This window comes from Triturus cristatus, chromosome 11 (genome assembly GCF_964204655.1).
Source record: "Triturus cristatus chromosome 11, aTriCri1.1, whole genome shotgun sequence".
Classification (NCBI taxonomy): domain Eukaryota; kingdom Metazoa; phylum Chordata; class Amphibia; order Caudata; family Salamandridae; genus Triturus; species Triturus cristatus.
This window is the reverse complement of record NC_140594.1, coordinates 874,992,099-875,017,412: the sequence shown is the minus strand read 5'-3', so window position 1 is coordinate 875,017,412 and position 25,314 is coordinate 874,992,099. Positions and strand designations below refer to the sequence as shown.

The 25,314-nt window shown below is 48.0% G+C and overlaps 1 long non-coding RNA gene across 1 annotated transcript in view; it reads right to left on the bottom strand.

Moving 5' to 3' along the window:
* The window catches only part of LOC146785568 (uncharacterized), a 49,349-nt gene extending 25,597 nt beyond the window's left edge, over positions 1–23,752 (bottom strand). Inside the window, exons 1-2 of the long non-coding RNA XR_014970446.1 lie at positions 23,705–23,752; positions 7,121–7,315 (exon numbers count right to left, since the gene is read on the bottom strand). This is a non-coding gene — a long non-coding RNA (uncharacterized LOC146785568). The remainder of the gene's footprint in view (positions 1–7,120; positions 7,316–23,704) is intronic.
* Between the last annotated feature and the right edge of the window lie 1,562 nt (positions 23,753–25,314).

Here is a 25,314-nt window from a genome sequence, read left to right as displayed (position 1 = left end):
ATATCTATATTTCTTTTTACTTAAATATCTCCAAAGCTACTGAAGGAATTTCACCAAACTACAAAAAGGTTGTTTTCTGGACCAAGAGCTAGCTTTCTGCCAAATTTGGTGTAATTCCAGTCAGTGGTTCGGGTTGTTGTTCTGTCTAAAATCCTTATGGATCAATATGCATGGAAAAAAAATTGTTTTGGGTCCCCCCCCCCCCCCCCCCTTTTTCTCGGCCCGTGATTGACAAATCACCACAACACTTTCTAGACAGCAGCTGAAGCAAGTGGCATACTAGTTTTGAAAATGTTGTGAAAATTCGTCTGACAGCACCAAGGTTATTAGCAAAACAAAAAACACTTTTCCTATAGAAATTAGGTCCTAAGTATAACTACTTACTGGGGAAATAGAGTTTGTCCTCAAAATAAGGGAGTTAGCCCAGAGGGTCATCAGCTAACTGAGTTGAATCTGACCAATTGCCTTCATCCTCTTCAGGATGATACTGAGAAAAAGATACCTTATATGTCCAGCTAACCTATTATCTGTATATTACCTGCTATCATTGTCTGCCTTCTTGCTTTATATGCCATTTTATATCCACTGGTAGTCATTCTCCCTGTTTATTTGCATCTTTATAAAGCAACTACCTCTCCTCAAGTCATAGTCATGTGATCAAGACCCTGATGGGTCGAAACGAGTTATGGTGGACTATCTGCTGGAATAAAATATCTGTACCAGTTGACTGGATAGTGTGGCTAAGTCTATGGTTTTGGAAGCTGAAAGCGCATTTCTTTCAGAATATATTTTGCGGTGATGCCCGCATACGAGCCACAGCCTGGATGAAGGACATTCCTTGCATCACTGTAGGCAAGAAAAAAAATATATATACACATAAATATAGATATATATATGTGCAGCCGAATTCGCGGAAGCGAAACGTTTTGTAACCCAGAAGGGGTCAGTTTGAGGCTAGCCCCCCGTCATCGAAGACAGGAGTAATTGCTGCGCCGGTGTTGCCTACGGAGTATTCGGTGACACCCGAGGGGTCGAAAGACACCAGGGAGCCATGCGTGTCTACCAGTGGTAAGCCGATGCGGCATAATAACTTACGATATTGACAGGAGGAGGGATTGTGTTCACAAGTGCTCTTTCTAACACATCTTAAGAGCACCACCATGCAGTTTACTAAATTGCAGTATATTTAGGCATCATGTCTTCAGCAGACTCGCTGCGGGACCGAGAGGCTGTGGCAGACGCCCTGTTCCTTAATTTGCCAGACATTGAAGAGGAGCAAAGTGGCAGGATAGTTTGGAAAAGTAACTAAACAAATGGTGGGAGAAAAAATCATTAGAAAAATACTGTGAAGCAAAGAGAATTCCACGGGGTTTAAGAATAATGATTGCACCAACGTTTGAAAACCCTAACCCATTGATGATGAGGGAGTGGGCAACTAGTAATTTGGTGTCCATCTTAATAAAATATACAGAAATATGCAGAAATAGACAGGATTGAGATCCTCAAAGAAATCGATAGAATTAATGGTTTACTTGATGCCCACGAAAACAAAGATCAAATTAAGAAAGGACAAGACAAAATCGATATTCGCCTAAACAAATTGGAGGACACCATAAAAGCTCATAAAGTTTACAAGTTTGCAAGAGACAAAAGAGACTATGAAACCGGCAGGGTATTCACATTCTCAAAAAAAAAAATACTGTGAAAAGACAAGAACTGACAAACCACACACCAAGTACATCAACTATTGCTCAAATGGGTCAAATGGCTCAAATCCCTTCCACTTTGGATTTGAGTTCCGATCTGAGCAATAGTGACTCCGACATAAGGTAGAGGTGCCATTGCACAGGAACAGGTGCCCTCAAATTTTACACCCGGGAAGGAGCTCACTTTTTTATACTGAGATCAGCGCCAAACCTTACGACCACAGAATCCTGCCAGGAAACCAGGCGACGGAGAAATCAGTGCAGAAATCAAAGGCGCAACCTCCGGAAACAACAATCGCGACAGGGGATGGAGGAACAAGAAGAAGTGGTCCCAGCAATGAGTAGCACTGACAACACAGTAATCAATCTTTCAGATACCATCTTGTCTTTTGCTGAAGTTCAGCTTCTATCATTAGGCCTCTCTTATTGCCCACCAAACAGCTTCAAATACGTGCCATCTAGGGTGGACGTGTTAAAATTTATTAGAAAATTAAAGTTGCTCAAATTCTACAAACTTAAGAGCACAACGGACACAGTCCTGGGTACCAAGCAATCTTCTTCTACATGTTCCACTCTACAGGTTTCAGACATCAACACGTTGAAAATCTTGCAGTCTTTATAAATGGAAGATGAGAGAACATCAGGTTCCACACAAATGGACTTGTCGGACATTGGCATCAGTTGCAGTTTCTCCACAGATAGCCCCTTTCGTCCGCCATATAGATTTGGCCCAATGATGCCCAAAGACGCCATCAACGTCTTTAGTGATTGTGTCACCGAGGACTTGAAACAACTGAATAGAAAGGTCATGCGCAGGAAGTTCCACAGGAGGCATCAAGATACACAATACTCTAATCTCATGCAGAACTCAGGAACAATAAGGACTTGATATTAAATCAGGCAGACAAAGGGGGCAACATTGTCCTGTGGCCTAGGGATTTTTACATGCAGGAGGCTGAACGTCATTTGAATGATCATGAGTGCTACAGGAAAGCCTCCCCCATTTAGCTTACACAAGTAAGAGACATTGTCTTTAAAGAATTGGCCCAATGGAAACGTATGGGCCAGCTCAGTGAACATGAATTCAGTTATTTCAAAAATGTATACCCAATAACACCAGTTCTGTACTTCATCCCGAAAGTACATAAGAGCCTTACTCCAGTGCCTGGGAGACCCATTATTTTGGCTCAACGCAGTCTTTTAGAACCAATGTCAAAATACGTAGACTTTTATCTACATGAATTTGTGGAGAGCCTTCCGTCATTCACCAAGGACACTGGGCACTTTCTTTCCAAACTGCAGAATGTCGAGTAGCAATAGGATTTCCTCTTTATTGTGATGGACATCAGCTCATTGTATACGAGCATAAACCACTCTGATGGTGTCAATGCAGTTAAATATTATTTGGGTAATCACAACATCCATCTATATGAGCACAATATGATTATTCTAAAAATGATTGAGACATGTCTTAGTAACAACTTTTTCTTGTTTAACAAAGTGATTTACCAACAGCTATGGGGGGTGGCGATGGGGCCATGTTTCTCTCCCAGCTATGCGTGTCTCCACGTTGGCTGGTGGGAGGAACATGTCCTCAGGGTTGCCCACAAAGCCACTTATGACTCACACTTCCTCCATTGGTGGAGATTTATAATGACGTGTGTATCATATGGAAGGGGTCAGAGGAATCTGCACATCAATTTGTCAATGAGATCAATGTCAATGATTTAACCCCTTCAGTGCCCATGACGAGCTGGACTCGTCATGGGCCGTGGTGGCGCTGTGCCCATGACGAGTCCAGCTCGTCATAGACCCCGCCCGCTAATGCAACGGCCGGCACTGGGCGGGGAAAGGGGCGGGCACTGAAGGGGTTAAACTTGATTTTCACGGCGTACATCAACAATAACTGTGTACAATTTTTAGATGTGGAGTTGTATAAAGATGATAACACCATCCAAACCAAACTTCACAGGAAAAGCACTGCTGGCAATTCTATCCTGCATGGCAGCAGTGCCCATCTGCACCACCTAATCCGTACCATCCCGTATGGAGAATTTCTGCGAATTAGGAGGATTTGCAGTTCTGAAGCAGACCTCAATATTTGCCAGGCAGAAGCTCTCCAGAGAGTTTAAGCCAGGGGTTACAAAATCAAAGATCTCAAACAAGTCCTTACCAGGGCTAATAGTCATAACAGGGAGGAATTTTTACAGGGTCAAACTGCTTTTATTAAAGCTACATCTGCAACTGTCATCAAATACCTCCGATTCTGTCAGACTAATAACTTCACATAGCTGCCAGGATAAACAAATAAGGAAGATTATTTACAAACATTGGCCGATAATTTTATCAGATCTGACATGGTCACAGATTGTGCCTATTCTTCCTACTCTCACGTTCAGACGCGCTCCCTCAATGAGGAATGCGCTGGTCAAAAACAGTCCCAAAGTGAATGTCTCCAATACCTGGTTATCAACTAGGACAGGTTTTTTTAAGTGCAGTTCGTGTAGAGCTTACAAATTTAGGAGGAATACCATGAGTACACAACTGCATTTGATGATAACCCTATTAAAATCCAGGGTCATTATACATGTTGAACTGAGTTCGCAGTATATGCATTAGAATGCACCTGCCAATTTAAATATGTTGGCAGCACAAAACTTTAGGTTTTTAATAGAATTCTTCAACACCTCCGTGTTGTGGTAAATTCTGACCGTAATTATCCAGTGGCTCGTCATCTAAAACACGTTCATAACAACAACCTTAACGATCTGAGATATTTTGTAATTGGGTCTGTACCTAAATCAGTTTGTGGAGGCAATAGGGAGAAATTACTGAGCCAACTTGAATCTCATTTTATTGTGTTATTGGATACTAAGATGCCTAAAGGTCTCAATACTGGGGGGGACCTTCATAATTTTTTAGGAGAATTGTTTATGAATGTCTTATGAAATGTACAGTTTGCTGCTTCAGTGATCTTGTATATGGTCTTTGACTCTAACCCTGACGCTGTTTTGATTATATGAGCTTTTATTAATTCACTCTTGTGGTTTACTGTGCACTTGCACTTTATTCTTAATTGACCAGGACGTAATGCTGCTGGGTGGTTGAGTTCATAGGGCCCCTCCTGCCTAAACATGCCCATAATAGTATCTTGGATGTTTTTCTTTTGTGGTGCCACTGACACAGGTAACTTCTGGAGAGAATCAGGAGTTGGTAGACTCAATGTGCATCTTGCGGTAATCACCGTATGCAGCAGTGTCTGCATCTGAGTCTTGTGCCATTTGAAGGTTGCTGATACGGGTGATGGTGGCACACTACAGGGGACAGGGCTGCTTTATGTAATGCTGTCATCCTCTTCTTCCTCGTTACCACCTTCTTCTTCTATCTCTGGAACTGAGGTGCTCCCTTCTCTTATCACAATCACCACCAGCACCTATTTTTTTAAGGTGCTCCTCCCTCCAGACTGCATGATGTTTTCTCAGATGGGACGTTTGGCCTCTAGTACCATAGCGCAAACATGGCTTACCTCGAAAAACACTTGCATGACAAATGGAGCATATTGCAATGTTATCCTCACGGTTGCTAATTGTAAAGAAATTCCAAACTGGGGAGGATAACTGTTTTAGATGCCACTGCCAATGCCTGAAGAACCGGAGCTATCTATTTAAGGTGCTCCTCCCACCAGATTGTGTGAGGTTTCTCAGATGGGATGTTGGGCTTCCAGTACCGTAGAGCTAACATGGCTTATCTTGAAAAACACTCACATGGTAAATGGAGCAATTTTTAATTTTATCCTCCTGCTTGCTAATTGTAAAAAAGTCCCAAACTGGGTTGGATAACTTTTCTAAAGTGCCACTGCCAAAGCCTGAAGAACTGGAGGTAGGTGGCTGTGTTTCTCTGCAGGGCGTACTTTGGCTGTGGTGGTGGTAGATGCAGGTCTCAAAACGCTTCCAGAAAGGTTTGCATATCTAGCGACTAACCCTGCACATCCCTGCTCATCCTCCTCACGTCAAAAGCTACATTGAAATTTTGCATTGCTCCTACTGCCAGGGGAAGCTGCTCAAATTTTGGGGTGGTGAGGCAGCGCGGGGGGTGGAGGTTAATTGAAAAAAAAGAACTTGCCTGCTCCTACGGCTGCGGCCTTGGAACTACTCTTCTGACGCTGGTCATGGTGCACAAGCTCCCAGGGGGCAATCACAGCACTGCTCTCTGGTAATACCAGCATGAGAGCAGCGCTCTGATTGGCCTGAGGGGGCTGACTTGATGCTCACTCAAGCCAGGGAGCCTGGACCTTTTCTCCAACCCGGCTGTACAATACAGCTGGGTTGGAGAAAGATGAGTGCGCATATCTATTGGCCGGCCTGAGACGGCCGGCCAAACAGACATGCGCACTTACAAGAGCATAAACACTCCTCCGGCAGCGAGACGCTGATTAGGATGGTCCCGCCCTAACCTCAGCCAGGAGTAATGAAAATTAAAATGATAATAAAGTGGTTTTATTATCATTTTATTTTTCAGTGGGGTGTCGCTCCTCTGCTATAACGGAGGAGCGGCCCCTGCTACTGTTGTGAAACAAGTTTAAGACTGAAAACATAAATTCGGATTTTTCACATTTTTAATTTGTTAATCCTGATCCTCTTTAAAAAAAAATTAAAAAGCCAGATATTTGCACACACCGGTTTTGACTTGGTACATTTCGTAATTTTAGAAATTTACAAACTTTTTCTAGATTTCAGCAAATCTACGCCAGTCACAGGTTTCCAGCTACCGCTAGAAAACATCATTGGAGTCACTATTTGGATATGAGATTATACATGCATATATTTTCACATTCCAATAAAAATGCAAACAAACTGGCTAATTTGGGTTTTTCTTTCCACTGTGAAAATATTTTTTCCCCAAGGAGAAACTTCTTCCCCACCAATTGTGTTAGGGTGTTCTCTTCTCCTTGCTACAGCGGAAAGGGGTTTACTCCTCCTATTGGCAGAAGTAAATAACCAACCAACCAGTTCTAGGTGAGAATGGATTGGGAATGATATTTCAACATGCGGGTTTGTGTGTGTTCACATACTGCCAGGACATTCCTAACTCGAATACCATGTCCCTACACACAAATTTCATATCGAAATCTCTCTTTGAGTAAATCACTTTACGAGTAACCATTTGCATTTTAGCAATAGTAAAAGCCATTTGGTACCCAGAAACAGGCAATTTGCATATGTATTCTGACTTACAGCTGGAGATAGCTTTGTGAATCAGGCCCATTGTTTCTTTGTTTTCTTTCTCCATCTTTTTAGGTCGAAATTTTCAATGTATTATGTGAAATTGACAGTTGAGAAAGTTCATACGATTTTAACATTTCCATTCCATGACAACACCAATATTAGTTTTATATTGAGGGTTATTTTTGGTACCTGTTTTCTCTGAAGTAGAGCCACCATCTGGACGCATGTCTCCTCCAGTTACACGTAGTGGTTCTCACTGGAGCGTGTATGGTTTTTCGTACTGCTCCACAACATACTGTAACAGTGAAGAATGGTGAACGCCCGCGTTCTTACTCTCTGATGTGTTACCTCATTGCAGCACTTCTTCAGGCCGTACAGGATCCGCTGGGAGAGAGAGCAAACATAGGGTTCTTATGTCTGAATAGAGTATTTGTTTGTCAACAGCCATATTAGCGTGATAGCACTCCGCAATCTTAGGGCCTGATTACGACTTTGGCGCAGTTGCACCGGCTCACCGCTGTCACAGCTGTGCCAAAGCCGCGCAAGAACCACCCATGTTATTACGAGTTGAACTCATGTAAGGCGGACAGTCCTTCGTTTTTCCATGGCGGTGCTTGGAAAACACGCACAGCCATGGGAAAGGCAAAAAAAGTTAAAGCACGGCATGGACAGTGACGTCCATGCCGTGCTAGAACTTTGGTGCAATACAGACAGGGGGCACATGTTTTGACCCTCTGAAAGTATCCCCATGGAGCGGGACTGCGCCAGTCCCGCTCAGCATGTTGCATTGTAGCGCAGTTCCGCCACCACCAGGAAATAACTGTTCCCTGGGGCAGACGGTGGTCCTCCGCTGCAATGACTTTTGAAGTCCTAGTGTGTGGACGGACCACCGCCACAGCAAGTCTGGCAGTCTTACGACCGCCAGACTCGTAATCAGCACCTTAGTTTGTTTACAACATCACAGTGCACTCTGTAAGTGCATACCCAGTGAAAGTGAGATTAAATAATCACAGTTGAAAACATTTTGAATTTTCACAAGTGCTCCGGACCCTATGCTTAATGTTCAACTCTTATTTTTTCTCCTCACCCTCAAGCCCTTACTCATTTCCATTCCTCCTCACCCTCCAGTCATAATCCTTCTATTTTCCCCTTTGAACATCCTTCAATTCTCAACCTTGTTCTCCTCACTTTGTAGTATTCCCTCGTCACTCATGATACAGATTTCTATTCTCCCTGTTATCACTCCAAACTTTCCAGGTTCTACTCTTACGTCACCGGCCTTCTTTACATCACTTTCAGTTCTACCCTATTCTCCTGCCCACTCTGGTATCAGATCTACTTTTTCTTCCCTTTAGCACCGGTTATCTCATCTCCCTCACACATCCCTTTACCCCTTTATCATTGACTCTACATTCTCCCGCTCACCCTCCTCAATCTCTGGCTCTTTCTTTCTCTCTCATGTCCTTAAGCACTGGCTCTTCATACTCGCATTCTCCGGCTGGAAATGTGCTCTTTGTGTATTTCACCCATTCTCCCTCTCTCTTTCTCTCTCTCTCTCTCTCTTCCTGTCCTCTCCCTCTCTCCATCCACAGATTTGACCCTGCCCCCCCTTACAACTCTAGCAGTCCCTGACACCATGAAGGTCAAACATTTCTGCTGTGTTTTCTCGAAAATTACTATTGCAAATTGGATCTTTTCAGGAACAATTAAGTATCTTTTTTAAGGTGACAAATCATCAACCAGCTCTGCAAACAAGCAATAGTAATACAAGTCTGTTTCGTTTGTCATTACAAACAAGCCAGAAAGATTAGCGTTGCCAATGGTTATATGTTAGTGGTCTTTCTTCAATGTCTGTCAAGATCTCTGTGGTATCACAATCTTCAACATTTTTGCTGCAGTTTTTTCTAGTGACCACTAGGTGGCAATAAAATGCAGCAAACTGGTTTTGCTGAAAAACAGCTTTGTTTTCTTAGATGTAATGTCTGTCTCAGCTGTCACACCAGCGCTGAAACTACAGTTTGTGGCCACGCCAGGCAGCTGCTAGCACGCTCCTGTGGCCTGCACCAGCTGCTCCCGCAGGCTTGTCGGGGCGCTGCAGCAGTGAGTCTAACAGTTGTGCTGCTCTAATGTATTCTAGTTTTGCAAGCCTGCATTCATGATTCCCGCCCGTGCCGCTGAGTCACTACAAGCTGGTGTCACCTGGCCAGGGTTACCCAATACCGAGACACCGAGAGCAGGGCCTGCCCAGCTGTGCCTGTGAATGCAGGCACGATCTAGATGACTGGGCTTGGTGGGCTACATCCGGTAAAGGATGTAGCCCAATGGTTTTATAACTCACCATTTTGGGCTGCCACCCACCATTTCGTTGCTCTGGGAACACAATGGCAGCCCTTAGATTAGTGTAGTGTCCTAGCCACAAAGGACACGGACGCAAGGTCAGGATTCAGGTAGCTTCTTTATTATCGACCTTCCCTTTCCAATTCCCACAATCTAATGCCATTTCCCGGGCATGACTCCGCCTCTTCCCTTATCCCACCCTCAACCCGCCTCCTCAGCCGAGGAGGTCCTAGCGCCTAGTGTTTCAACGCAATGCTACATCTCCCCCTTTCTTAACAAAAGGAGTTAGATCACTTTTTCCACTAAATACCCAAAAGGAATGTTACATAGTTACAGTTCTTCGATCAGACGACTCGGTCTCTTAATGGTTCGGCGGGGACGGGTATTGACGTCTGGACAGTCTAGTTCTCCTCCACCAATCAATCAATCAATCAATCAAGGCATTTATACAGCGCACTACTCACCCAGAGGGTCTCAAGGCGCTTGGGGGGGGGGGGGGGGGGGGGTGCTGCTACTGCTCGAACAGCCAGGTCTTGAGCTTCTTCCTGAAGGAGAGGTGGTCTTGGGTCAGACGAAGGTCGGTCGGGAGGGTGTTCCAGGTCTTGGCGGCCAGGTAGGAGAAGGACCTTCCTCCAGTTGTTGCTCTTCGGATGCGGGGGACGGCGGCGAGGGCGTGGTTGGTCGATCGGAGGTGGCGTTTGGGAGCGTAGAAGTTGAGGCGGTTGTTGAGGTAGCTCGGGCCTTGGTCGTGTAGGGCTTTGTGTGCGTGGGTGAGGAGACGGAAGGTGATTCTCTTGTTGACGGGGAGCCAGTGCAGGTCTCTCAGATGTCCGGAGATGTGGCTGCGTCGGGGGATGTCGAGGATGAGTCTGGCTGAGGCGTTCTGGATCCGCTGGAGTCTCTTCTGGAGTTTGGCGGTGGTTCCAGCGTAGAGGGCGTTGCCGTAGTCCAGTCGGCTGGTGACGAGTGCCTGGGTGACCGTCTTCCTGGTCTCGGTGGGGATCCACCGGAAGATCTTCCATAGCATGCGCAGGATGTTGAAACAGGACGCGGAGACGGCGTTGACTTGTCTGGTCATGGAGAGGGAGGAGTCCAGGATGAAGCCCAGGTTGCGTGCGTGGTCTGTCGGTTTCGGTGCGGTGCCCAGTGCGGGGTGCCACCAGGAGTCGTCCCAGGCGGAGGGCGAAGAGCCCAGGATGAGGACTTCCGTCTTGTCTGAGTTCAGTTTCAGGCGGCTGGTCGTCATCCACTCGGCTACGTCTTTCATCCCTTCGTGGAGGTTGGTTCTGGCGGCGGCGGGGTCGTTGGTCAGGGAGAGGATCAGCTGGGTGTCGTCGGCGTAGGAGATGATGTTGAGGTTGTGTTGGCGTGCGATGGCCGCAAGGGGGCTCATGTAGACGTTGAAGAGGGTGGGGCTGAGCGAGGAGCCCTGGGGAACGCCGCAGATGACTTCCGTGGCTGCAGATCTGAACGGTGGTAGGCGGACTCTCTGTGTCCTTCCAGCGAGGAAGGAGATGATCCACTCCAGTGCCTTCTCCTGGATTCCGATGTTGCTGAGGCGCTGCACTAGGGTGCGGTGGCAAACAGTGTCGAACGCTGCGGAGAGGTCTAGGAGGATGAGGGCCGCTGTTTCACCGTTGTCCAGCAGGGCTCGGATGTCATCGGTGGCAGCGATGAGGGCGGTCTCGGTGCTGTGGTTGGCTCGGAAGCCGGACTGTGAGGGGTCGAGGGATCCATTCGTCTTGAGGAAGGCGGCCAGCTGCATGTTGACGGTCTTCTCGATGACTTTGGCTGGAAACGGGAGGAGCGAGATGGGGCGGTAATTCTTGAGTTCGGTGGGGTCCGCTGTTGGTTTCTTTAGTAGAGCGCTGAGTTCGGCGTGCTTCCAGCTCTCAGGGAAGGTGGCGGTGTCGAAGGAGGTGTTGATGATGTCCCGCAGGTGGGGTGCGATGACAGCGTCGGCCTTGTTGAAGACGTGGTGGGGGCAGGGGTCGGTCGGAGATCCGGAGTGGATAGAGTTCATCGTGCAGATGGTGTCTTCTGTGTTGATCTGGGTCCAGGCGCTGAGGGTGGTGGTGGGGGGCGTTGGTGCGGTCGTGGGGAGCGTTGTTTGTGGGCTGAAGCTGTTGTGTATGTCAGCGATCTTGTTGTGGAAGTAGGAGGCGAGGGAGTTGCAGAGGTCTTGTGACGGGGTGATGTCGTTGTTTCCGGCGTTGGGGTTGGAGAGCTCTTTCACGATGTTGAAGAGTTCCTTGCAGTTGTGCGCGTTGTTGTCCAGCCGGTCCTTGAATGCTGTTTTCTTGGTGGCGTGGATCAGTTGATGGTGCTTCCGGGTGGCGAGCTTGAGGGTGGTCATGTTGTCTGGTGTTGGCTCCCTTCTCCAGGCTTTCTCGAGGGCTCGGCAGTTCTTCTTGGAGCTCTTGAGTTCGTCGGTGAACCATGGGGCCTTCTTGCTGCCGGGTCTGCTAGGCGGGGTCTTCAATGGGGCGAGGTCGTCTGCGCAGTCGCTGATCCACTTCGTGAGGTTGTCGGCGGCCTGGCTGGGGTTCGCTGAGCTGGCGGGAGGGTGCTGGCTCAGGGAAGCGGCGAGCTGGTCTGCTGTGATCTTGTTCCAGTTTCTTCGGGCAGCCTGTTGCTGGTGGTGGTGGATCGTGGATCTTCTGAAGGTGAAGTGGACGCAGCTGTGGTCCGTCCAGTGGAGTCCGGTGGCGTGGCTGAAGCCGATGTCCTTGCTGGAAGAGAAGACAGCGTCGAGTGTGTGTCCGGCGAGGTGGGTGGGGGTGGTCACCAGCTGCTTGAGTCCGAGGTTGGCGAGGTTGTCGAGCAGGGTGGTGGTGTTGCGGTCGTTGTTGTTCTCCAGGTGGAAGTTGATGTCCCCCAGGAGGATGTAGTCAGCGGAGGGGAGGGCGTGCGGGCTGATGAAGTCGGCGATGTCTTCGCTGAATTGTGTGCATGGTCCCGGGGGTCGGTAGATGAGGGTGCCTCTGAGGGTGGTCTTAGGGTCCGTGTGGATCTGGAAGTGTAGGTGTTCGGCGGTTGTCAGAGTGTCGTCGGTGTTGTTTGTGATGCGGATGGTGTCCCTGTAGATGATGGCGATCCCTCGTCCCGTCTGGTTGCCGCGGTCTCTTCGGGTGATCTTGTAGCCCTCTGGGATGGCGATGGCGATGTCGGGCGCTGAGGAGTCGTTCATCCAGGTTTCCGTGAGGAAGGCGACGTCAGGAGCTGTGGTGTCGAGGAGGTTCCAGAGCTCGATGGCGTGTCTGTGGACGGAGCGGGTGTTGAGTAGGATGCACTTGAGGTGGTTGCTGCTGGTGTTCGGCTTGGCGGGTGCTGGTGCGGGGCTGGTCCGGATGCAGGTGAACTTGCAGGCGCGGCAGCTGAAGGGTCCGTGGGTTCGTCTCGGGGTGGCTTGGTAGCATCCCGGGATTCGGCCGGTGTTGAGTGCGTTGAGGGCGGCGGCGTCGTACGTCCGGCGGGTGGGCTGGGGTCTGCGGGGGCCAGGGGTCCTGGCACTGGGCGCGGTCCAGGCGCAGACGGGCTTACCTTTGGCTCACCTTCGGCGCTCAATCGGTGCTCCCGCTGCGCGCGTCCGCTGCGCGGTCGCTCTGGGGGCGTCATAAGTAAGGAGCCGGGAGGGAGGGTCAGCTGGGTGGCGGGAGCGGGGCGGCGAATGGAAGGACACGTGGGCGTGGCCGCCGGGGGCAGCGGCGGGAAACAGATCAGCTGGGCAGCGGCGTGCGGGGCTGAAATGCAGGCAGGCAGGAGGCGGCGGAGTCAGCAGGGCAGCGAGCAGGCAAAGGTGGCAGGAGGAAGAGGAGTGACGGAGCTCAGAAGCTGAGCGGTCACCAGGAATCACTCTCGGTGCATGGTCGCTGATTTCAGTTGCACTCAGTCTCGTTTCTCCAGTGGTAGGACCATTGAGTAGTTCTTGCACTTTAGGACTACACTTCTGAAAGTGCGCCACATTCCTGGTGATTCTCTTATCATCCGATTCCGCAGTGATCATAGTTTCTTTTTGTTTGGTGACCACTAGGGGAGTTTCATGATAGCGGCAATCAGTCTTCTTTTGCTGTTCTGTTTTTCACTAGTACCCAGTCACCTTCGTGAATCAAGGGCGGTGCAGCTCTTCTACGACAATCTGCATATGTCTTCATTCTCTCCTTCCTGAGTCGGTCAGTGCTAGCTATGTCATCTGGGTTAGAATCACGGAATACTGCTCCATCAGTCCAGTCAACCATGGGTATTCTGGTGCGCACTGGCCGGCCCAGCATTAGGGTCGCGAGACACTTACACGTAGTGGAATGAGGCGTGTTTCTATAGGCCCGCAGGACTTCATTTAGGACCCTTTGAGTGTCTTGTCGCGACACTTCAGCCTGTTGGATGGCTTTCTTTAATGTGGACATAAATCTCTCAATCATTCCGTTAGCCTGTGGCCACAGAGGTGTAATTTTGCGATGCTTGAAGTTGAGATGCTTGGCAAAGTCTGCGAAATCTTGACTGTTGAATGGAGGCCCATTATCCGTTTTCACTATTTTGGGAATGCCCCAGGCGGCAAACACTTCATCCAAAACAGGTATTGTGCTAGACGCTTTGCTTGACGCAATGAGTTGTGCAATCGGAAACCGTGAGTACTCATCCATGATAGCCAGGATATATTGTCCAGACTTAAATGGCCCAAAGAAGTCTACAGCAATATGCTGCCACACACCCTACGGCAATCAGGACATTTGCAGTGGTGCGGGAGGATCAGGTCGACTGACCAGTTGACATTGGGGACAGTCCTTCAATGTGATCTCTACCATTTGATCTAGGACCGGAAACCATACTCGCTCCCTCAGTGCTCTCTTGGTGGCCACAATGCCTCTGTGACCTTCATGTGCCAGATTAATAATGCCTTGCCGCAAATGTTTCGGGATGACTATTCGATTGTCTCTTAAGAGCAGACCATTTGTGGCTACTGACAGTTCCTCCTTCACGTGCTTGAAGGCGGCAAGTTCATGTCTGTCAACTGCGCTGTTTGCAGTGTCGACATCTAAGTGTCTCCAGTCATTGTTCTGTATACGGCGCTTTACCTCTTGCAGAGTGACATCTTCAAGAGTGGCATCTAAGATGTCTTCCAACAGGACTGCTGGTGGTCGGGCCTGATCCACCACAAAGCAAATGTATTCCTCGGCTACAGACGATCTGCACTTGGTTGTTTCTTTGGGGTGCCTTGACATGTAATCAGCAGGGTTTTCTGCTTTTCCGGGCTTGTGCACAATTCTGTACGTGTATTCTTGGAGGCGAAGGCCCCAGCGTTCTATTCTCGGTGGCATCTTAGCTCGAGGATTACCAAAGATGGTAATGAGGGCCTGATGATCGGTGATCATTGTGAAATGTTTTCCGTATATGAAGATGTGGAAGTGCTCACAGGCCCAGACAACAGCCAGGCTTTCTTTTTCAGGCTGTGAATATGCTTTCTCCGTCTCAGTCAGGCTTCTGCTTGCATAGGCAATTATGTATCGTTGATCACCTTCCGAGTCATATTGAGCAAGAATTGCTCCCAGCCCCACGGGACTGGCCTCTACAGTAATTTCTGTCTTTTTCTTCGGATCAAAGTAAGCCATGTTGTCGGCTGACTCCACAGCCGCTTTGATTTCGTTGAAGGCTTGTTCACATCCCGCTGACCACTGGAACAGGTGACTTTGTTTTGTGAGCTGTCTCAGGGGATAGCTGATGGTTGCATAATCTTGGATATACCGGGCACAGTAGCTGGCCATCCCTAAGAAGGGGCGAACATCTCCTGCATCCCGGGGGCTGGGGGTGTCATTCAGCGCCGCCACTTTGTCTGGATCTGGTCTCATTCCCGCCTGGGAGAAGATATGGTCAAAGAACTTCAACGTGGACTTGTGGAACTCACACTTGGCTTTATTTAACGTGAGATTGGCTTCCATTAGTGCATGACAGACTCGTTCTAAGGCGGTGTCGTGTTCTTGTGTTGTGGACCCATACACCAGGATATCATCGCTGTAGTTTAGGGCATTGGGGATGTGATGAATCGTTTTCCTAATGGCTTCTTGAAAGATTTCAGCAGCAGAAGACACTCCGAAACTGAGTCTCTTGTATCGGAAGAGGCCAATGTGCGTTGAAAAAGTTGTGATGTAACGCGACTGCTCATGTAATTCCAGTTGGTGGTAACCTTTATTGAGATCTAGTTTGGAGAATATCTTTGCTCCGTTGAGTGACGCAATCATGTCGCTGATATGTGGCCCGGGGTGTCTTTCTCTTTCAATGGCGGTGTTGGGCGCCGAGTATCAACACACAGCCGGACTTTGTCAGGTTCACCTTTTTTCGGCACAACGACTACTGGAGAAACCCAGAGTGTAGGTCCATCTGTCCTTTCAATGATGTCAGCTTTGAGCAGATCTTGTAGTCCCTGTTCAACTGCGTGTTGGAGATGAAAGGGGACCCGTCGATGGTGTTGAGCTACTGGAGTTATTTGTTTGTTAATGTGTAATCGAATTTGACAATGAGCCATCTTTCCCAGGCCAGCAAATAGCTTTGGAAATTTTTGAGCCACATCAAGTTCGTCATCAGCCCTGTACAAAATGTCCACTAGTCTTAGCCGCACGGCAGTCGGAAGGCTCAGAAGGTAATCAGCCTCTGGCCCTTTAATGACATGGATGTAAGCAGGAATGGTGCGATCTTGATATGTGAGATGCGTTGAGAACTTCCCCAAGCACGGGAGTGGCTTTTTGGACATCCAAGAGTAAACTCTCACATGAGCAGGGCTTAGTCGCGGTGGTGGCTTCATCCTCTGATATTCCGCCACTGGTATATAGTTTAGAGAAGCTCCGCTGTCCATTACAAATTTGGTCCAGTGCTTGCCGATTTGGATGCTGAGGCGAGGATATTTCTTCAGTCGGTCGGGGTCAGCGACCATACACACATATTCATCACTGTCCTGCGAGATGGGAGACAGTGACCTTGATTCTTGAGAAGACGTGTGTCGAGATCAATAGCTTCGGAGAGACTGGCAGCTGGAGCGGGAGGATCCTGTTGACGAGTCTCTGTGATCACGTACTGCTTTGGCCTGATGACGCGTGCTCACAGATCGAGATGACCTTTCCTGATCTCTCTGTTTGTTTTTTCTGTAAGTTCCGCATACATTCTCGAAGTGGTTCTCCCCTCCACACTTCCGGCATTTCTGACCCATAGCAGGGCACCCGTCCGTGTGAGGAAAATCATAGCCACACCGATAACACTTGAGATGACGCTCCCGCCGTCTGTTATTTCGACTGGAGCTATGACGTCGTTGGTGCACAGGCTGCTGTTGCATCTTGGACCGCGATGACCTCGGCTTCGCTGGAGAATATCTGCGTGTGTTGCGGGATTGAAGCCTGAACGCTTGTTCACGCTTTTCACTTCTCCCTGCTTCCATCTTTTTGGCATGCTCTTCAGCCTGATCATGCACCCGTGTCATCTCTTCAATTTCGTCCAGCGAATAGCTTTTCTTTAACAGTTTCCATCTTAAGGATTCGGACTGACATCCTTCAATAATCCTCAGACGAAGGGCATCTTCGGTCGAGAAAGAGTCAAACTCGCAATAGCGTGCCAGACGTCTAAGGCGAATGATGAAGGCACACATGGGCTCTTCTTTTTCTTGAGCCGCCAGGTTAAACGTGTATCTCTCATAATCAATGTTCTTTTTGTGCAAGATTTGGCCGACATCTTTTCCTATTAAATTACATAGTGCTATCAGCTGTTGACCGGCGTCCGTCACTTGCGAACCCTTTATGACGTCTTCAAAATCCTCAAGCCACTCCTTCCACCGAAGACCCATACCTCCTCCTGTTTCGAGGACCAACGGTTCAGGTGGACGCAGAAACGACACTCCAAGCATCCCCATATGTCCAGCATTGGCTTGCGCCGGACCTGCTCGACGAGATGGTGAGGTAGACATGGTGATGAAGCGGCCTGTCAGTTGACTTTACCAATGCTTGGCGAGTTTTAAACATTTTCAGTTGAATGTATCAATGCTTGATGACGTTCAGGTTATTCGGTTACATTTACCAATGCTTGATGACTTTGAGGCTCTTTCAGTTAAATTTGCCAGTGCTTGATGAATTTCAGATCATTCAGTTACATTTACCAATGCTTGATTACTGTTAGGCTCTTTTCAGTTGAATTTGCCAGTGCTTGATGAATTTCAGATCATTCAGTGACATGTACCAATGCTTGATGACTTTTAGGCACTTTTCAGTTGAATTTACCAGTGCTTGATGCCGTTTTATGAACTTCACCTGACTCCAAAATGGCCGCCAGGGATTCCTCGCAGGGGATTGGTGCAGGCGCCTGACTCAAAGATGGCCGCCACGAACTCACGCGCCCCTCGAGATTCAGCCTTGCACACACCGGCAACAGCTTCTCAGGCAACCGGGCCTCTCCCAGTACCCGGACACGAAGGAAGGCACTCACCTACAGGTACCAGGGCTCAGGAAACACGTGACTGGGGTGGGCACCCAGATCGTCGTTACATGCAGGGAACGTGGGACCTCCACGCTACTCCAACGTCGAGGAGGACCCGCAGGTGTCCCTCACTCTTTACGCTACTCCAGCGTCGGGGGGGGCTCTCAGCTACCCCTCAGTCCGTCAGCAATCCAGACACGACCGGGATGGGCACCTGGATCGCAGCGCGCCGGAATGAACGCGGTCGGGGTAGGCTCCCGAACCACTCCATGTGAATACTGGAGAACGCTCCACACGCTCACGCAGCTCCGTCCGGCAGCCGCAATCACAGGGCATGCAACCACATCGCATGGGCCGTGGCCACCCTCGTCGCCAGTTGTAGTGTCCTAGCCACAAAGGACACGGACGCAAGGTCAGGATTCAGGTAGCTTCTTTATTATCGACCTTCCCTTTCCGATTCCCACTATCTAATGCCCTTTCCTGGGCATGACTCCGCCTCTTCCCTTATCCCACCCTCAACCCGCCTCCTCACATGAGGAGGTCCTAGCGCCTAGCGTTTCAAAGCAATGCTACAATTAGCAGTAGTTTTTTGAGTTTTGCTTGTTCAGGCATCACTTTGAGGTAGGCCCAGCGTTGTTCTAAATGCATTTCATCCCCTTACCTTATTGCCAAGTTGGTAGGTTGCACGATGCAGGACGAGAGGCGCTATGGCTGCTGACTGAAGCCGGGTTCCTGGAACTCCTGGTTGAGGGGAGTGCCACCAAACAGTTGCCTATTAAGGCATGCTCGCCTCTGCAGGACCCAGCACCGGCCCAGATGAATGTTTGGGGCTGCCTGCGAGCACCCAGGGAAGGGAGGAGCTGCGTGCGGTGTGCGGCGTTGTTCATGACATGAGTGGGTGGGGGGAGCTGCATGCAATCAGCTAGTCATGGCCCATCAAAAGCGCCTCGGGGTCGCGGAAGGAGGACTAAGGCTGTTAGCTTTCGGCAGTCAAAGAGGGAGGGGGCAGGCCACGGATAAAGTGCAGTAGTGGAGCAACCAAGCCTCTCAGTGGGGGGAGTGCAACAGGATATGTTGGGGGCATTGATTTGGTGGATGAGCAGGCCTCTGAGGAGGGGTAAGAACTGCTGTTGTCATTAGAGGGGCAACCACAGCCTGGAGGGTCTCCGGTCTGGGCACAGTGGAGGTGACTGGGGAGTCGGGGGTTGCTGCACAGGACATGTTAGGGGAACTAGAGAGTGAGGAAGACAGCAGGGGGTATCCCTCAAGCAAGGAAGTAAGAAGGGGTGGTATTAGGTAGAACAGACCCCGGAGGAGGAGCAGGAGAGGTGGCAGGCCTTGGCACATACCGGAAATGAGGACTGGTGAGAGGGCGGACATAGTGACCGCAACAGGTCTCTGGTGGTGAGTGACACCACACAGGCGGCACAATGTGGCAGGGCATCCAATATTGTCGCTGCAATACTCGATTAGAGAGATGCCAGCGGAGGAGAGGGGGACCCCTTCCTTGAAACCCCACAGGGTCTATGCCAGGCAGGCTAGAAGGGGTCAGAAAGGTTGGTGGAGTGATAGGGCAGTACAGCCTTTAGGGGAAGGACGGGTTCAAGGTTCAATGATCTGGTGTCTCAAGGTGCTGCACACTGGGCCTAATTTCTTCGTTGCAGGTGTCCAGTTTACAGCAGGTTCCGAACCTGGGAGAGCACAGTGGGGCTTGCATACCCCAGGGGGAAAAGAAGGCATGGCGCAGAATAGTCAGCGGACTGCACCATGGGTCCCAGCCACATATGGCACAAGAATGTCTAGGGGGGCCTCACTATGACGATCATAAGAGCGGAGTGGAGCATCTATGATGTGGGAGCAACACAGGTCCAGATGGCCATCATCAGAAGAATGCATGAGAGGGTTTGCTATGGTCCCTTGGGAGACAGCAGAAGGTATCCCTATGGTAGGGCTACAGGAGCCACAAGGTGTGGCTATTATGACAAATGGTCCTGAGGAGTTCACTTGGCATGAAGAAGTATTGGATTATAGGAGACAAAAGTCTTGAGGAAGGAGAGATTGTTGACGCATAGGTGTAGGGTTTCTCGGGCCCCCAAAGGAGCGTATGGGCACCATGTGGGAGGGGGTTTATCCAATCCCACCTCTAGTGCTGTTTTTCAGGTTCCTATCAGGGAACATGAACAATCTACAGATGCACAAGGTGCGCTGAGACAAAGTACACTGGCAAGGCGGAAGGCTTTGGAGTAGGCACCAACCTTATGGCCAGGTAAGAGTACAAATGCGATTAAGGTACCAGGCCTGGTCATAGTGTCAATGGGAGTGGATGTGGGGTGCAAGTGGGAACAGGAGGGACGACTGCAGAAGGGTATGTGTGTCAAGGACACAGGGTTGAGAATGAAGGAAAGGAAGCGAAGGAAAAGAGGCATGGCAGACATCAGGGATTGACAATGAGGGAGGACATGTAGATAGAGGGACACATCCAGGTTTAGCGATGGCTAAAGCCACGGCAACAGACATAGGGCAGGAGGACAAACAGGGGATAAGGGGAAGGCTGATGATGCAGAAGGGAAGGAGAGTAAGGAGCTCAAAGTACACAAAATCCCATGCATAGGGGTTACTAAGCTACTGGGGGCACATCTGATGTTGTCCACCAAGGAAAGAATTTGGAAAGGTGAGTATGTAGAGATGCTTAAACTCCTGCATAGAGAACTCAGGAAAAAAGAAGGCTCAAAAGTGGAGCAAAACACCCACGGGTACCCATGACCACTGAGAATTGGACGGTGGTATTCTTGATATACTCCAGCGTCTACTGTGAGAAATACCCAGAGAGGAGTGTAGCATTATTCAAGTATATGAGTGCCGTATGTAGGGCTGAAATCTCTTATGGTGGTAATGCTTGAGCTAAGTATGATGAAGAGTTCCGGGCGCACATGGCATGGGACTGCGAAGCAAGATGGTGGAGTTGGATACAGATCTATGGCAGCAAACAATGGGCCCAGTCAAATTTGATAAGAACATATACACAGCAAGCAGTTTCCCAATGACATACCCCCCTTTCAGGTCTGTCCCACCAGAGGAGGAGTGGAAACTTCCAGTAGAACCAGGGAGGTACACAAGTGGCTTGTTGGGATTTCAACAAAGGACTGTGCACCAGAAAGTATTGTAGATTCAAGCACGAATGCTCCAAGTGCTTGGGGAGTACGTCAGGGACCTGCAGGGTGATCACAGTTCCCAATGGCAACAGAACTCAAGGAGGTGGGAGCATCAAACCCAGGGAGTTATGGGGGGAGGGGGGTAGAGGAGCACAAGGACTTCAATGGCAAAAGTTCATACACCAATTAAGTGAGATAGACTTTGATTTAGGTTGGGGTCTTACCCAAACGAGGAAGATGCCCTTACTTTGCAGGAAGGTTTCACATGGGGTTTCAGGTTGGGGTATACTGGCCTGACCGTGCAGCGTTGGGCAGAGAATTTGAGATCAGCAAAAGCATATCCACAGGTGGTGTGGAAGAAGTTACAGAAGAAGAAGCAGGAAGGGAGGATGGCCGGGCTTTTGACACGTGGCCAATGAAGGACTTGATTGTTTCCCCGATAGGGGTAGTGCCCAAGAAGGAGGCAGGGCTGTTTAGGCTCATTCAACACATATCATTGCCGGAAGACCAATCAGTTAATGACTTCATTGGGGAAGAGCTGGCATTAGTGTCTTATTCCTATGTGGTTTTGGCTTTAGCTATGGTGGAACAGGCAGGACCAGGAGCTTATATGGCAAAATGTGGCATAAAATCAGCATTCCGTTTACTACCGGTGCACCCGGATGATTTTCATTTGCTAGGTATATATTTTAGGGGTCCTGGTATGTGTACAAAACTCTCTCAATGGGATGCTCGATTTCATGCACTTGCTTTAAGCATTTCAGCACTTTCCTGCATTGGCTTTTCCTGTGAGTAACAGGCCACAAGAAAGTGAACCCTATCTCAATTACTTTTTTATAATCACGGACTCCAGCGTCTGCTGGTAACTTTTCAGGAGCTCATGGAGGTCATAGGGGTTCTCTTGGCCCTGGTAAAAATGGTGGGACTGGTGACCATCATTTCATTTTTAGAAATTAAGTAGGATTTGGTGGCTATGATAGCACGCCTTCCACATGATAAGAAGTTGGGAATGCATGTGCAATTGGACACAATGCTGTCACTGTTCTGAAGGTGCAAGGGCTCCCAGGACACCTAAGCTTTGCATGCAGGGTGGTGAGTGCAGGTAGGACACTCTAAGAGGTTAGGTTTAGTGCTTTTGGGGGCTTTCCCTTCCGCACCATCGAAGGCAGATCCGCAGATGTGGAGGTGCTTTCTGGACTCATTCAACAGCGTTCCAATTCAGACACAGCAGGATTTTGACTGGGATGTGCAGATTTTTTTGGATGCATCAGGAGGCATAGGCTTTGGTTTTCTATTGGCAGGGACACTGGTGTACAGAGGAATGGCCGGACTGTTTAAAAAATGAAGGATGAAGTATTGCATTTCTTGAGTTATTACCATTGATTGTAGCTGTCACATGTGGTGTGCATGGTTACAGCACATGTATGTACTCTTTAGAATAGACAATATGACTGTGGTTCATGCAGTTAACTGGCAGTCAGCAAAAGACACTCAGGGGAATATGTACAAGGAAGTGGAGGAGAGAGGCGTTAGCCTTCCTGGCTTAACGCCTCTCTCCGCCACTTCTGAAAAGTAAGGCTGCACCATATTTACAAGGATATAGTGCAGCCTTGCGTTTCCCCCTGTGATGGGGCTAAGTTTAGGAACTTAGCGCCAACGCAGGCATCCTTGCACCAGAGTGTGACTGTGTCAACGTGCAGGGAACAATTGTTTTTGTGTAGGAAAGTGTCCTTTCCTGCACATAAACAATCCTAAAATGCCATTCTGTCACTGGCAAAATGGATTTTATATTTTTTGGTTTGTTTATGTGCAGGAAGGGACACCTTCCTGTACACAAACAAACAATAGCATTTTGCTTTTTCCATGTGTGCTGCACAAGGCAGCACACATGGAAAAAGCAAAAATGAGGAGAAATAATGCATTTCTCCTTGTTTCGCCATCTTAAGACCAGTTTTTACCTGGTCTTAATTTTGGCGCTACCTCCTATGTATGCCATCCTTGTAAATGTGGGGCAGCGTCAAAATGAAGGGGTGTTGCGGGGGAACGGCCACCGCAACACCCACTGCCCACCCTTTTCAGGCTAACCATAGCGTGAAAGGGGGCCTTGTGTACAAGGCAGCATTAAGCCACGTTAAGTGGCTTAACGCTGCCTTGTACATAAGGCACAGCCCCTATCGCCACCAGAGCTCCAGAGCTGCTGGACAGCAAACAGATGGTACACCTCATTGACAATCGTTTTAAACCATGCAAGTACGATAAGGTATAAAACTCCTACCTGGTGCAAGAACACCATGTATAAAATTCAGTCTCTAAAAACCTCGCACCGCAACTGTATCCAGTTGGATTCTCCGTTACGCCTGCCAACAGAGAAATACTGGAGCCTCTTTCCAGCATGCGTCTGCTGCTTTCTGAACACATTAATGGTGGTCCATAGGATCATTCACTCATTGCCTAATTGTAGTACAATAATTCACCATTTCTCAGTAGGTTGAATTCAAAGACCTTAGATGTTGAATCTACAGCACTTGACCCTACAGCAGCTAGGAACACCACCAGCCTCCACACCATCACAATCCAACCGCCTCTTCCCAATTCCAGGACGCCATTAGAATTCCATCCCCACCTTCCACTATAAGAACCAACAGGCAAGCCCTAAAGGCAAATAGCAAGCTACAGTGCTACAATGATATCTTGAGTCTTTTAGGGCCATGTGACAAGCTTCACAAGAAGGCCTAAATAAAGTGAATTTGATCAGTCCAGCCTTGATTTGGCAACTGGCCACCAGAATAATACCATATCTTTCACTGCACATGACATTCTCTACAAGTTAACTTACCGTAAATCAAATCACAAACCATCATATCCTTCATCTTCCAGAAAGGTGGTCATTTAGAAATGAACAGAGTACTCTGCTGTTGCCACTCCTAGAAGAATGAAGATGCATCATCAATTTATGTCATAATGACTGCATCATAGAACAGAAGAATATGCTACAAGTGAAGATGATCAGATACAAGAGTTTTAAAAGGATAGATATATCAGAATTACTTTAAGAGCTCCAGTGAGTATTCAATACAATATATATATCATGATGGGGAAGAGGAGACCAATGATAACGGATACATTTCACTAGACGTGTCAAAGCACGAACTTGACCTAAAGTTAATTTGTATTCTTACCTTGTCTATGGCAAAGGGTGAAAACAATACCTTTTAGGATTGATTCATCTTAAATGGGTTGGATGTAAAAGGTTTCTGTGGGTCCTTTTCTTAATTATAGGGTGAAGTGAGCCAGTAGAGAGATTTACAGGTGGTGGGTTTGAGGGAGGCTGATGACATCTGATTTCTGACCAACTTGTTCAACAATAACAAAAGAAAATATATTTATCAACGTAAAATATTCACCTACAATAGGAGGAAAATGCAGTGAGTTGTTATTTTCCAATGCTCAGGGCTCCAGCCCCTTTCCTTGTTCTCCTTTGATGCAGCATGATTTTAAAAATCATAAACACAACACAGAAGACACATAAAGTTAAAAGTACACGTTGCACATGTTAGACACAGTGACACATGAAACTGAGACAAGTGTAGTAGAAGCACAGTAAAAGCGTGCTTTAAAACGTGAGATGAAGAAAACACACATACAAGTGAATACTAATACACACAAATGAAGTTGAACTAATGATTTTCGTATGCACATGTCGCTTATTAACGTATACCAATAAAATGTTGATGTTGAAGTAAAGTAGCCTAGTGTTTTTGGATGTTTCCTGTCAACGTGCACCAGTTAGAAAAGTGGGTGCAAAATTGTATGGCAATAAAATACAAACTTGATATTTTACTACTAGAAACTTTATAGTTTATGAAATACTAAAAGCAAATTTGTTAGTTGTAGGATATTTCTAACGTTAGCCATTTCTATGTAATAATAATTTGGGAAAGTTTATAAATTCTTTATTTGAATTGATTTCATTTTATTATATTGAAGTGAAGTCAAAGCTCATTTTGTTTAAATGTGCAATGTTAACTTAAAGCCCTATTTTAAAATTATTTTTCTCTAGTGCTGACCTTTCCCCTGATTTAATGCAAAGATCGTTTTACTACGAGTGAAATGTTGCTTATTTGTCCTGTATATGCTTACAACCCGACATTCCTGAATGTTTCTTCAACATGCACCGTGAAATGTTCCTGTGGGAAGAGAATTTCAGCTATCGCATTCAGTAGGCAGACTACTTTGTACCTTTTTAATTAATACTAGGCTGAATAAAATCCCAAGCTTTTGTTTCCCATGAATAGCACAGGAAACCATCTTGATGTTGCGAGTGTCTTAGGTGGCACTATGTGACTATGGACATGTGATAGTCTTTCGATGGTGGTGTGATGCCACCTCACTGGGACAAACTTAAACACCTTTTAAAAGAAGAAACTGCAAAGGAGGGGCAACGTT